Raw genomic sequence first — 16,193 nt, 5'->3', positions numbered from 1 at the left:
GCCATGATCCTCATTAATCCTTGTATTCTATCTTGATGTTAATCAAAAATTTTATAAATAAATTATTGTACAATATTATTGAGAAAATTAGCTCTTTCATATTTTCTGTCTTTACGTTATCCTGATGTTGACGAAGAAGATCTAACTTCATAAATCAATTAACTGATAAAACCGTAAATTATTTATAGAGTTGTATTGTATATGAATACTTCAGAAGAGAGGTAACTGTGTAAACTTTATTCATAAAACATTCGCTGTTTCTTTCCATACTTACATTTTTCTTTAATTTTATACTCCTTTGTGTCTATAAATTTAATGAATTTTTTCTTTAACCACATTTTCTTTACATGGATATTCTTCATAGATTTCAGAAAGAATTGAAACCAGTCTTTCTTTAGGTAAAGTATGTAACACAATAGTTCTTATTCTGTGTGTTTCATTTCCAATCTTCAATTGTACTACAACTTCTTGTTCAGTAACAACTGGAACAAACTCAAAAAGTTTTTACTTAGAATGTATTTTGCTTCTATGAGAATTTATTATGTCCACATATTTATTCCTATGTTCATGGAATAATACGATATAATGTTTTGGACTATTAAAATGTATTTGATACATTTCTTTCCCTATATTACCTTTATGTACACTTAAATATTTTTCAACTATGTTTTCAACCAACTTGTAATTATGGAATTCTGGAATGAATAGATAAAATTTTTAGTCATAATCTAAACAACCACCGTTATGTGTAGAACGTCTACTTCTTAAATGTATTTTAGGGGGAATTCCACCTACTTTGAAATAATTTTTCATTGGGTAATACTTGGTTGTTGCAGTGTAAATAATCTCTTCTTTCTTTATTTCAACCAAATTATGCACTACTTCTTTTAATTAAAGATATTCAATTTCCTTTTCCTTCTAATTGTGTTGTAATTATTGCTTTTCTTGCTCTTCAGTCATATTCTTAAATTCTATAGCTAGTTACATCTGTTGAATAGTTTCATATTCTTTTGTATATTTTAAATAATCTGTAAATTGTTTTCGTTAGTTACATAGTAGTTTCTTACTTGTTTACATTGCTTTCTACTGAATTACTTTACTGATTCTTTAAAATCATTAACCATTAATAAAATCCATTTCTTTTGAACCAGATTATTTGGTCATAAAGTTTTCATAAAATTTTCAATAAACTTGTATTTAAAGTTAATGGGTTATCATACATAATTTCTGTATATGAAATTTCGTTTTGCTTAAGAAATTGTACATAATGTCTTTTATTTCTTGACACAATTTCTGGTATCAGATCTGTGGTGCCTGGAATATTATACAGGAAAGATAAAACATCGTTCATAATAAAACATTTTTGTCTTCAAAAAATGGAACAAAAATATTCTTAAACCAAGAACCTAAACTCAATTGATAATTCTTTTTCTCAATACATTCAAGAATATTCAAGTAGATGTTTCCAAACTAGTATCAACTCAATTACATGTAGTTGCAATAGCTGTCATTTATTAAAAGTATTTTTTCTTAGATTTTTTATTAATTTTTTCTCAAAAAAATGAAAATCTATATCAGTATAAGGGGGCAAAGGTTTGGCATCCGGAAAATCTTCATAAATAAAATATAGAATATCATTTTAATTAAGGCATTTACTCTCTTTGAAATTTAGATTTTCTATTTTTATAATAATAATATATTATATGATAGGAGACTGTAAATACATAAAAGCTAGATTAAAAGAGCTAGGATACAGAGGATATCATAAAATGAATAGTCAGCAACTTATTAGTCTTTACATTACTGGTTTCACCAATGATAATTAGCTGAAGAATTGTACTGTACAAGAACTCAAGGATAGAACAAAAGAATTAGGACTTACAGGTTATTCAGAATTAAGACAACAAGAATTTATTGATTGCCTATCTGAGACTAATGCACCTTTGGTGCAGGTTATTATTAATAAAAACAATAAAATATTAATAATATCAACAATAATAACAACAGGTTGAGTGAACTAAAAACTAGAAAAGAACAACTTATCCAGGTGATTCATCTTATGTGTAAAAATTTAAATTTTAAACAATTGTATGAATTGTATTTAACAAATGAAACATATGGAGAAAAAGTTGTTGGTTATATTAAAAAGGAATATCCATTTTCTGGATTTGAATGGAAATACTGAATTTGGAGATATTGTAACACACCTGAAAAATTTATGAGAGAATTTTATGACAAATTGGATTGGTAATTATACAGAGAATTCGTGAAATAACTGAAAATTTTATAGAAGAATTTCAAGATAAATTAGGTTGAAAAAGAAATGAAAAATTTTCTGGTAATTTTAGAAGGGAATATCAAGATAAAGTACGTTGTGATTCTAACTCAAATAGTCAAAAATTATCTGAAGATTTTACGAAGAAATTTCAGGATAGAATAAACTGGAATGAAATACCGTATTTTCAACAATTGACTGAATATTTCATAATAGAATGTAACGATGAAATAAACTGGGACGAAATATAACATAGTAAAAAATTAACTGAAGCTTTTATTAGCGATTTTCAAGATAGTTTGAAATGTGATTTCTTAACAGGTGTTCAATAATTATCAGAAGATTTTATTAAACAATTTGAGGACAAAGTTGACTGGGATGCTATACCTTTTGTTCAAAGTTATCTGAATATTTTATTAGATAATTTTGAGATAAATTAAACTGGGATTATGTATCAACTATACAAATATTATCTGAAGATTTATAATGGATTTTAAGGTTAAAGTTAATTGGGAATATCTTTTGAAATATCAAGAACTATCTGAATCATTCATACAAAAAGTATTTAAACATTATGAAATAATGGAGCAGTCTGAAAGTTGTGAATGTGCTATATGTTTAATCCTTTAACTGCTCTGTTCATGTTAATATGCGCACCTTTGTACCTGTCCCTGTGTGCTCTGAATGTGTTTACCTACACCACCAGTCCTTCCACCTAGTACTCTGGGTGTGTCTACATGTAGACACATCCAGACCCGCTTGCCTTTGTACCTGTCCCTGTGTGCTCTGAACGTGTTTACATGCATCACAAGTCCTTCTACCTGGTACTCTGTATATGTCTACACGTAGACACTTCCAGACTACTAGGTAGAAGGACTGATGGCGTGGGTAAACACGTTCAGAGCACACAGGGACAGGTAAAAAGGCAAGCAGGTTAAATGTTTTTACAGAAATCCTTCACATAAAGATAAACAAGATAGTAAATGTAAAAAAAATGTTTCAGAATATATGAAAAATAAGACAGGAAATATCCATCTTTTTGATTTGCAGGCTCCTTATATTGGCTGTGTTGGCAGTTAAATTTTTTTTTTATTTTAGGTCCGCCAGTTATGCAAAACACCGTTTTTCTCAGTAACCAAACATGTTTCGGCACCACTGTGCCATCATCAGTGGGTTTTCATTTTTATTTTTCTGCAATGTGAACATTTTTTACATGATTATAAAATTATTTGTGTTTTTAATTCAAACAACAGATCCTTTATTTTTGTAAATACCTTTACATGTGGTGAGCATGAATTTTCTGGACCACGACACAAAAGTACATGATTATTTATGATTTTAATGGTTTAAAAAGGAATAGGAGGTGGTGTATCACAGTGTTATAAAAGATATGTAAAAGCAAATAATAAATGTATGAAATATTTTGATAAAAATGTGATATCGAATTATTTAGCATATTTAGAGGCAAATAATTTATATGATCTTACTATGACTCAGTCTTTACCGTATGGTGGATCCCAGTGTGATGAACCAAATACTTTTGATTGTACAGAAGTAAAAGGAATATCAAATACTGCTAAAATTGGGCATATTTTTGATATATATTTAGAACATCAAAAACAACTGCATGGTTTAAATAATAGTTCCTCAAAATAAAGTAGTACCTAGAACTCAAGAGAATAAGTTACTGACTACTTCAAATAACAAACGTAATTGTGTAGTTCACTATAGAAATCTATAACAGTATCTATCTCTAGGAGCGAAATTAACAAAAATACACAGGGTTTTTAAATTTAAACAATCAGATAGCTTGAATAAATATATAGATTTAAATACACAAATGAGAACTAAAGCCAAAACTGATTTTGAAAAATATTTCTATAAGTTAATGAATAATTCAGTGTTTGGAAGAACGATGGAAAGTATTAGAGACAGCATGGATATAAAATTAGTGTCAGACAGAGGAAAGTGTGTTAAATTTATAAAAACCAAACTTTAAAGGAAGGGCTATATTTAATGAAAATCTTGTTGTCATCCATATGAATAAGACAAAAATTTTAAAAAATGTGTGTGAATTCCTAAGGGACCAAACTGCTGAGGTCATTGGTCCCTAGACTTACACACTACTTAAACTAACTTACACTAAGAACAACACACACTCCCATGCCCAAGGGAGGACTCGAACCTCCAGTGGGAGGGGCCATGCAATCTATAACATGGTGCCTCAAACTGCACAGCCAATCTTTATAGCTCAAAAATCACATTTAATAAACCCATCTATGTTTGTATGACCATACTACATTTATCTGAAGAATTAATGTGTGATTTTCACTATAGAACAATGAAACTGAAATATGGCGAAAATATTGAACTGTGTTATCTAGATAAGGATAGTTATATCTACACTATAAAAACTGAAGATTTCTATGCAGATATGAAATCGATGATTGATTACTTTGATGCAAGTGATTATTAAAGCAGATAATATTAATGGTATTCTAGTAGTAAACAAGAAAGTTTTAGGAAAAATAAAAGACAAGTTTCCAGAATGACATTTTCAGTCTGCAGCAGAGTGTGCGCTGATATGATGAATGTAAGGAAAAACAATGGAATAATTTTGTGGTTAAAGGCAAAATGTATACTTTAAAGTTGGTGATAAAAAATCTAAGGGAGTGAAGAAATGCATTGCTAAAAATAGAAGCAGCTTAGAAGATTATAAAGATTGTTTGCTTAATAAAGGAGAACAGTACAGAGGAATTAGTACAATTCGAAATGAAAAACACAAAATATACACAGCTGAAGTAAACAAGAAAGAGGATGCGAAATTAAATACCTTTCAGCTGTCAATTTTCAACCTTATTTTAATTGGCAATAAGTTTCAGCGTTTCATTACATTCAAACTGGTTGCCAATTAAAATAAGATTGAAAATTGATGGCTGAAAGGTATTCAATTTGACATCCTCTATTGAACAGCTGAGTCCTGCAACCATTTCTAAAAAGATTGTCATACACAGATTAAACAAGAAACCGTTGAGTCCACATGATAATAAAACATGTATTTTGGAAAATAAAATAGATGCATTATCATATGGGCATTATTCGTTGTAAAAAAGCGAATAAAATTTTTCTATATCTATGTAAACGTTTCTGAAAAACCTCAACAATGTTAGCAATACTAATTTGTTTAAAAAGATTAGTGAGTTAGAAGTAAATGTTTATATAATATTTTCAGTTGTGAATATTTACCTATTACATATGGGGAAAACATGTTTGGAAGTTGATAGTGTATTTAAAATTATTTTACCTAATAGATATTTAAAACTAATCAGTAATTGGGATCTTCAGTTTTTTGAAGAAGAGAATGTTAAATTGATATATAAGGGAATGATGATTTGGAATTTATTCTGTGAAATGTTTTAAAACATTTTGTTGCTATTAAATTTTATAATCTTTAAATGGACAAATAACAGCTAAAGCAGTGTGGTTCTTGTTTGAATAAAAAGAATGTGAATGAATTTTATGAAGATAAATATCAAACATATTGATACTGTTAGGTTTGTAAAGAATGTAAAAAGGGAAAGATTCTGAAAAAGTAACATTTGAGTGTGGTAGAACTGTAAAAAAACCTTGTCTCAACAAATCGTTTATAAACAACTGTTCATAAAAAGAAGGAAGAAGTAAAAAAATGTTGGGCAAAGAATAGAATATATAAAAAGGGTTTTGATTTCTTTTCTTACATTCACATTTATAATAAAATACACTGAACTAGTGAGCCAGTAAATTGAAAGAAAATTTTTATTTACTCTGCATTAACCATAATTCATTAATTCTTTTCTTGCATTCACCTTTTGGATGAATAAATATTTTTTTCATAATAAGTGAACACAATAAGAAAAAAATATCTATTATTATTAATTTTCTATATAATTCATTATAAAATATACATTTTTAAATGAGTTACACATGCATTTTTGGGTGATAGTAGTTCAAAAGTATAGGTTCTGGTTAAGTTTTCCCGAGATAGCGAGCTTCTTCGGCTCACAAAGTGTTACAAAAAAAGTGGGCTAGCTTGTGAAAAATAAGCCAGAACTTCGACTTGTTAACTACTGAGGACTTCTCTTATTTTCTACATACATAAATGATCTGATGGAGAGGGTGGACAACATTTTATGGTGGATTGCTTATGACGCTGTATTGTACAGGAAGGTGTCGCCCTTCGGTTACTATAGGGGCATATAAGATCATTTCGACAGAATTTCTAATTAGTGTGGTGAATGGAAGCTAGCTCTAAATGTTCTAAAGGTAATACGGATGAGAAGGACAAACATTCCTGTAACATACCAATACAGCATTAATAATCCGCTGCTTGGCACAGTCAAGTCTATTAAATATCTAGGTAAAATTACAAAGCGATATGAAATGGAATGAGCATGTCTGGTTGGTTGTCATGAAGGTGAATGCTCGACTTCGTTCTATTGGGAGATGCGACTATGTCGCAGCTGGTGAGAAATTTGGGATATTGTAGCTCATCTGTGTACAGAGACGGCGTATGAATGTTAGTGCAACTGCATACTGTTCGAGTGTTTGGGGTCACCAATAGATTTGTTTAATGGAAGACATCGGAGCAATAGAAGAGTGCTACCAGATTTTTTACCGGTGGGTTCAGTTGAAAGGTGGGTTTAATTTGTGATGTTCATTTCGCAGATTATTCTGCAGGTTTGAAGTAAATAAACCCATATAATGGTTAATTAGTCTTATTAGGTGGATTAGAAAGACAGATACGTGATGATTAAACACATGTCTGAAATAATACAGGCTTTGGTAATGATAATATTTTGTTGCATGCTGTAGGTGTAAGCAAAGTAAATTTGTCAGTGGAGGCGAGGAGTGGCCGGGCGCAGCCGGGGAGGCGAAGGCTGGCGAGCGCCGAAGAGCATTGTGCACGGGCCGGGGATCCCAGGGGATGGGGGCCACTGACCTGCAAGCATCAAAAGGAACGCCGCCGGGTGCCAGGTGAGAGACAGAGAGAAAATGTCGAGCCGACACAGAGCCTCCAACATACGCGCTGGCGCCGCCCGGTCGCCCGCTGTTTCAGCGGTAAATGGGCTGAGCTCTGATTGGGCAGTTCATAAAAAAGTGCAGGAAACGCTGAGGGTCAACGCCCGCTGCTTGAACAGAAAAATTTTTGATAGATGGAGAAATTGAATCACTCCGCGAGGAAGATGTGGGAGGCCTTTGCAGCGTCAGGATTGGCTGATTAGAGTTTGGCGGCAAGATTGTCACGAGAGCAGTGTGCGATTTGCAGGGGTGGGGATGGGGGGGATTTCCCCCCCTCTGCATCAGACCATCCCCTCCTCTGGCTTTAGTTTATGCATCCCAACCTGGGATGTTTATTTCCCACGCACTGGAGTAAAACTTTACATATAATTTAAATTTGTGGAGCCGAACACTGAAAGTTTTTAATACAGTCTTACTTTTAATACTATTAATATGTTTGCTTATTAATTTTGAAAAAGTGTTATGTAGTAGTTAAGCATTTCAAAACATTTATAACTAGATCGTCATTCTCATGTTGTCATTGTTGCTTTCGTCAAGGTGCGTCATCCGTTTACTTGCGAGCTTGCGAGGGAAGTAGTGTGGCAATCATACCGCAGCAGTCGTACCGCAGAGTTGGGTGGGCTGGGGGCTGAAGTTCCCACCCCGGACCCTGACACAGGGTGGTGACCGGCCCGGTACCTGTGCGAACATTTACCTTTAGGCCACCTTTTCGCAACGATATGGCGCGGACTAACGCGCCTGGGACGAAAGCACACATTACTAAATAACGCACCATCGTCTGCTTCTAGTTCCTAGGATACTATTTCGTGGACCTTCTTCAAATACTCTTATCTTCCGCCATCGTTTTCTTTTCCTTTGGTTTTCATTTCCGTTGTTAGCTGCATGTGCAAGTACAAAGTAGGCCGCCGCTGCGATACTTTATCATCCTTCATACTGCAAGCCCGACACACGTGTGGCACAAATTCTGTTGCATTGGTATAAATTAACCTGCCGCCAGCAACTTACGCCACATTTTCGTAGCATGCCACAATGTTGCAAGACGTCGCCCCAGCATAAATGAGGCTTTAGAGCCAGGTCTGTATTGTATGGTGGATGTGATGTGTTGCGTACGAAACTAAAACCTGCAATCAGATCCAAACGTCTTGGAAGAGGTGTCATCCTGCAGCAAGATAACGCTCGCCCACATTCTGCCAAACGGACAGCCGACGCAATAAAGGAGTTGAGATTCCAGGTGCTGGAACATCCACCATACAGTACAGACCTGGCTCCAAGTGATTTTCACATGTTTGGACCCTTAACGGAAGCACTACAGGGAAGAAGATTTGAAAGTGATGAAGACGTCATTGCTGCGGTGCAAAATTGGTTACAGATGCAACCGAAAAACGTATTTTCTGATGAAATAAAAAAAAAGAAGTCGTAAAACGTCGTGAAAACTGCATTGAAGTCCAGGGAGGTTACGTAGAAAAATAACGCATGTTTCAGTTTTCTATCATCAGAATAAGTACAGCTTTTCACAAATGTGCCTTTACTTTTTGAATACATACCTGTATGTAGATGATTTTGTAAATAAGCTTTACCTATAATGTACTTTTAGAGATATAACAAGGGATGGCTTTTCTGATAGTGCATACCAGTGAATAATGAGTTTCGGCATTAATATCTACACTCCTGGTAATTGAAATAAGAACACCGTGAATTCATTGTCCCAGGAAGGGGAAACTTTATTGACACATTCCTGGGGTCAGATACATCACATGATCACACTGACAGAACCACAGGCACATAGACACAGGCAACAGAGCATGCACAATGTCGGCACTAGTACAGTGTATATCCACCTTTCGCAGCAATGCAGGCTGCTATTCTCCCATGGAGATGATCGTAGAGATGCTGGATGTAGTCCTGTGGAACGGCTTGCCATGCCATTTCCACCTGGCGCCTCAGTTGGACCAGCGTTCGTGCTAGACGTGCAGACCGCGTGAGACGACGCTTCATCCAGTCCCAAACATGCTCAATGGGGGACAGATCCGGAGATCTTGCTGGCCAGGGTAGTTGACTTACACCTTCTAGAGCAGTTGGGTGGCACGGGATACATGCGGACGTGCATTGTCCTGTTGGAACAGCAAGTTCCCTTGCCGGTCTAGGAATGGTAGAACGATGGGTTCGATGACGGTTTGGATGTACCGTGCACTATTCAGTGTCCCCTTGACGATCACCAGTGGTGTACGGCCAGTGTAGGAGATCGCTCCCCACACCATGATGCCGGGTGTTGGCCCTGTGTGCCTCGGTCGTATGCAGTCCTGATTGTGGCGCTCACCTGCACGGCGCCAAACACGCATACGACCATCATTGGCACCAAGGCAGAAGCGACTCTCATCGCTGAAGACGACACGTCTCCATTCGTCCCTCCATTCACGCCTGTCGCGACACCACTGGAGGCGATGTTGGGGCGTGAGCGGAAGACGGCCTAACGGTGTGCGGGACCGTAGCCCAGCTTCATGGAGACGGTTGCGAATGGTCCTCGCCGATACCCCAGGAGCAACAGTGTCCCTAATTTGCTGGGAAGTGGCGGTGCGGTCCCCTACGGCACTGCGTAGGATCCTACGGTCTTGGCGTGCATCCGTGCGTCGCTGCGGTCCGGTCCCAGGTCGACGGGCACGTGCACCTTCCGCCGACCACTGACGACAACATCGATGTACTGTGGAGACCTCACGCCCCACGTGTGGAGCAATTCGGCGGTACGTCCACCCGGCCTCCCGCATGCCCACTATACGCCCTCGCTCAAAGTCTGTCAACTGCACATACGGTTCACGTCCATGCTGTCGCGGCATGCTACCAGTGTTAAAGACTGCAATGGAGCTCCGTATGCCACGGCAAACTGGCTGACACTGACGGCGGCGGTGCACAAATGCTGCGCAGCTAGCGCCATTCGACGGCCAACACCGCGGTTCCTGGTGTGTCCGCTGTGCCGTGCATGTGATCATTGCTTGTACAGCCCTCTCGCAGTGTCCAGAGCAAGTATGGTGGGTCTGACACACCGGTGTCAATGTGTTCTTTTTTCCATTTCCAGGAGTTTATTTATAAGTAACTGTTTAACCATGGGTAACGCCACGGTCCAAGCTAGTAACATATGTAATTATACTAATCCCGTAAGACATCCTCCCCCCCACTGGTAAAAGCACAAATCGTACACTGCGCGAGAGCATTGTGTGGAGCGATAGGGTTGAGCAGAGAGCATCTTGTGCCGTGAAAGCGGACAGTAGCAAAGTTCGGTAGCTCTGAGATATGGACATAGATTCTGTATACTGTGCTGTGTATGATCTAGAGTCTGCAGCTACAGTGGGACATCAGCGTCCATGATAGGCATTGCATTGACTACTAGTATAATTGCAGTTGATTCCGCCTTGTAGGTTGGCAGTCACCATTGAAGGTTGTCAACCAATGCACAGAGCTATCATACTGGTATTGCATGTTAGTACAAGACACACTGGGCTGCACCTTAAAGGTTGTTGAGCCAGTCTTGAAAGCGTTGTATACCATTTAGAGGAAATATAGGGCTTGTGGTATTAGCAGTTTCTGAGTAGTTTATTCTGCTCAAGATATTTGAGAGAATTATCTTAATTCAGCGACTTCGCAGCTGCAGTCGTCGCCCCAGAAGTATCGACGGAGCCAGCACGCTGGTAGATGGTATTGTAAAACTTGCAGCAGCAGCAGTTAAGTTCAGAAATAGTTGTTGGATCATGTTCTTGCCATCCACTGAGCATCCGTGCAGTTTTACTTACGATTCGTTATTGGTTATTTTAGTGGGTACATTAAGTTGTTTGGTTTGTTTCTTGGTGGTGGTGTCCGAAGTACGTATTATTTCAGACACAAAAGAGATTATAGGAATGCAGTCAGATCGCATTTACCATTTGCTTATCCAGGGGCATAATTAAATCTAACTTTGCATCAACTTAACATTAAGAGCTGAGAGCCAATCTTACCAGTGTAGTATATCTAAGAACAGTGTACAATTTGTTTAATTTGTTTTCATTCATGATTTGTTCAATATGATCTAATTTCTATCGTGAGATAATTTACAATAAATACAAGTTATTTACAATATCGCTTTTGATTCAGTAGTTAGTGGTAGTTAGCCATCACTGTCACATTAATATATTTTATTCATGTTTAATATCAGCCACTACCACAATGTGAAGTCCTCCACAGTCAGTATCCAAGCGCGACGGAAATGCTTCGTGAACTCAAATGGAAATCCCTGAAGGGATGACGATTCTCCTTTCGCGAGGCACTGTCGCGGAAATTTAGACAACCATCATTTGGGACCAGCTACCAATCGAGTCTACTGCCACCAACATACACTCTGCGTGTGGACCAAGAAGATAAGGTGAGCAATATTAGGGCCGTACAGACATTTACAGACAGACGTTTTTCCCTCGCTCTTTTTGCTAGTAGTACAGGAAAGGAAATTGCTAGTAGTGGTACATGATACTCTCTGTCATGCGTCGTAAGATGGCTTGCGAAGTATGTATGTAGATGTAGATATTGCCCGAACTATGTATCGTACAGTTACATAATTTAGTAGGTACATTAAGTGGTATATGTAGATACCGACCTGTGAATAGAGTTAGTAGTAAAGAAGTAATAAAAAGTCAAGTATGACTAGGCGTTTTTATTGCATGAACAGCGAAAATGCAGTAACCGATGTTCGTCAATAGTCTCAGCGAGAATAATTTTCTTTAATGTTTGAAAGTGCTCTCATGTCATATATAGGATGAATATATTCTGGGTATGTGCGCACGACATACAACAGTTTCTAAATGTAACATTTGTTACTGTGTTAAACCATTAACATATGACAATTTTGAAATTGGAGTAGCCACAGCTGAAGTAATTGTACATAACTGATTGACCAATTCGTATAGTACAACAGGTGTTTACATACAGGTATTAAAAAACATTTGAAAAGAAAACTGAATGAAAAGTCCAATAGTCCCCTGTAACTGTATTTACTTATGTCTATTAGACTCACACAACCGGTTTCGTAACTTCTAAGCTGCACCTTCCGATGCGTATCTCTACAGAAAATTTTATAAATTAATACTTTCATAGTGAGGGAATGAAATTATCTGAGATATCTTAAAGTACTGAATGAACAGACGTAAACAAGGAAGAAATACTATGCACCTAGTTAGATAACTAGGTGCGGATCACATACCCCCCACAAAGAAAGGACCTATACGTATTTAATAAATAAGATTCCTAGCTTCATACCAGAAGATGGTGACTTACAACGCCATGTCATATGGTCTAGTGAGTCAGTACCGAAACGGTAGAGACCGCACACGCTCCGCAAAACGCTTGACACCTCATAGCTTGTGTTGTCAGCTGCTACAATCACTATTATGTTGGTGACAGACACATATAATCGTGTCAGCTTCCTGTAAAATTTACCTTCAGGGTAAGTTTCTTCCTTTCGATCACTGGTGCCGCCCCAAAACGTGTTAAAAATAATTTTTGGTGTGTTCCAGGACATTAATTTTATTAGGTTTCATCATTAATTTTATTTTCATTCTTCACTCACTCCAAGATCCAATACTTTCCTGGATAACATTTACGATGACATCATCTGTTGCTTGACATAGGCCAACAAGAACATATTTTAATTGATAAACTGATGACAGTGTGTGACTTGAACATACGTCAGTCCTGTTTTTGGCACTTGTTACAAGTTACATGGGGACTGTCCCCATCTCTTTTCCATTTCAGTTACTGCTTCACTGTTTTTCAATCAAGGATCAGTTACTGATTGCTAATTCTATTCCTTCGCTTTTTTGACTGGACATTCATCATTGGTGGTGGTTTTTATCAACTGAAGAAAGCTGAGAACTTTTCCTAGTCATGCCAACTGTTACTCTGTGGCATTCTGTAATAACTTCCTAGACCATATGACATAGCATTGTAAGTAACCATCTTTTGGAAATTACAAATCTTATTTATTAAATACATACAGACCCATTCTCTTTAGGCATATGTGATCCACACCTAGGCTCCTAACTAGATGCATAATACTTCTTCCTTGTTTAAGTCTATTCACTCAGTACTTGAAGCCAGTTCAGATAATTTCATTCCCCCACTATAAAATTATTAATTTATAAAAAATTATGTTTTCTAGATACTAGATGTTTTCTAGGACATTTCTAGATACACCAGAAGATAAAACTTAAAAGTTGCGAAATCGGTTTGTGAATCTCTAATCGACTTAAATAAATACAACTACAGCAGACTATTAGACTTTCGATTCAGTTTTGTATTTTAGTATTTGTAACATCTTTATGTAAACACCTGTTATATTGTATGAATTGGTCAATTAGTTATGTGTTTTAAAGTAAGACTATATCTCTTAATGAGTAGAATATCATATTATTTTAAATTTTTTAATTCAGTCATTAATTATAAGAATTAATAAAACTCAATATTTTGTTGCCCGTCGAAGCTGTTAGATAAAAAAATTCGGTCAACGACCATACGAAATGCTGGAACTCAAATTTTTGTTGTCTCTGGTAGCTGTTAAGTAGGCAATATGTAACTGCGACAAGATGATCGTATACTGGATTAGTCGTTTAATAATGCAGATTATGAAAAACATCAATAATGGGAACTAAACACACACACCAAACGCACATACGCCATTGACATAAATACGCGAGTATTTATTTCCTAATGTAAACAGAGGAAGTGATGGCCCCTCGTATTCACCGCCTTTCGATCCTCAGCTAACGCCTTTACTCGTAAGTATGGGATTTCTAGTTGCTGTCGGTTAAAGATGTGAGTCTGTCTTGTGTATGCGTTTAGTGGACGAAGGCTAATATCCTCAACAGCCTCCTGTTTTCGCATAACGGTTGACAACTAAAGATGAGAGACGTACCAAGTAGTTAAATTCGGAACATTTCGTAATTTTTTTTCGTGTAACTACTTGGTTCGTCAATGAGAAATAGGTGGTTACACTCGCAGCAGACTACCTCCAACCTGTGTGCACATAAGGGCAGCGAGTACCTTGCAGGGATAAGAAATTGGCTAATCTCTTGACAAGCAATCAACTCCGCAGGTGTGCCTTTCATGAACCATGAAAAGACTGTAAAAACATTAGTACTACGCACAGCAAAAACGAACGCTTATATCGTATGTCCCGGAAACTCATAAACAAGCACGATTGCTCGGGAAGCTTAAATTTGAAATGCTCTTATCGGAAAACCCTAAATGTCGTTAATTGGTCCGGGAACTGTGAACGAAGTTATGAGTGGCAGTAACATGAGATGGTGGCATCGATTGTTTAAAGCTGACCAGCCGATGTCCACGTCTGAGTGCACACTGCCGGCCGACTTTTTTTAGAGGTTCGTCCAGAATTTATGGTACAAATATAAGTTTTTTTCGTTTCAGTATTTGCAACTTGTCCTGGTTACGTTTCTCGGCGTGAATCAAATATTGTAGAAGCTGTTTCACTGACTAGGCAACACAGAATTCTGCTGGTGCCTTTTACGATAAAGCAGATATCACAGAGTGAATTCAAAACGGGAACCCTTCCTTGTGTAAAAAGTAGAACGTGATCGTAGTACCATTCGGAACTGTGACAGGCAGGGGGGCAATTCTAGCTACTAGCCACTACGTGCAAGCAGAATCGTGCTTACGTGTGCCTAAGAGAGAAAGGAGGGAGGGAGGAAAGCAGACAGAAAGAGAGAAAGATAATCTAGAATGATCAATTGCGTTCATTGGCGTCAAAGAATCATTTACCAGATCAACTCCGATGGAAGGCCATTTCTAGATTGGAAGCAGAGCAAACGCACACAGAAATGTTTCATTTAGTTTTGTCTACATTTTGTAGTTGTAGACATGCCTGTATTCAATACACAGAGATGCGAAAATAATTGAATGTTTAATCTAGTTTTATCTACATTTTATAGTTGTAGACATGCCTGGATTCAATACACAGAGATGCGAATATAATGCTCTTAGCCATAAACTTTCATGTTTCATTCAACCACACGCTGCATTTCGGACCCTGTGGGTCTATGATCAGGTGAAAATCGTTTTAATATATCAGTTACTTCCATTCTTGAGCGAAATGATGTGATGTGGAATGTATGAATATGTTCCTGTTGTGAGAAGGTTACACGTTAAGTTTCGAAATTCACGAATCAAAAACGTAAAAATATGACGAAGAACACTGCAAGAAATACCGACCAATTTAAGAACACTGTTAACGCTTTAATGGCAGCAAACCACTCCACAGATAAAGTTTATTATTTAACATGAGATGAGCAAAGATGAAGTTCGTTGTTCATCTTTGCTCATCTCGTTGTTGTTGTTGTAGTCTTCAGTCCAAAGATTTGTTTGAATCCACTCTCTATACTAATCTATCTTGTGGAAGCTTCTTCATCTCCGTGTAACTACTGCAACCTACATCCTTCTGAATGTGCTTATTATATTCATCTCTTGGTCTCCCTCTACGATTGTGACCTGTCACACTTCTCTCCAATACTAAACTGGTCACCCTTGATGCCTCAGAACGTGTCCTACCAACCGATCCCTACTTATAGTCAAGTTGTGCCACAAATTTCTCTTCTCCCCAATTCTATTCAGTACCCCCTCATTATCTGCGTGATCTAGCCATCTAATCTTCAGCATTCTTCTGTAGCACCACATTTCGAAAGCTTCTATTCTCTTCGTCTAAACTGTTTATCGTCCATGTTACACTTCCGTACATGGCTACACTCCAAACTTCTTACAGGAAAGACTTCTTGAGACTTAAATCTATACTCGATTTTAACAAATTTCTCTTCTTCAGAAACGCTTTCCTTTC

This window comes from Schistocerca piceifrons, chromosome 3, assembly GCF_021461385.2.
Source record: "Schistocerca piceifrons isolate TAMUIC-IGC-003096 chromosome 3, iqSchPice1.1, whole genome shotgun sequence".
Classification (NCBI taxonomy): Eukaryota; Metazoa; Arthropoda; class Insecta; order Orthoptera; family Acrididae; genus Schistocerca; species Schistocerca piceifrons.
This window is presented reverse-complemented; position numbering follows the sequence as displayed.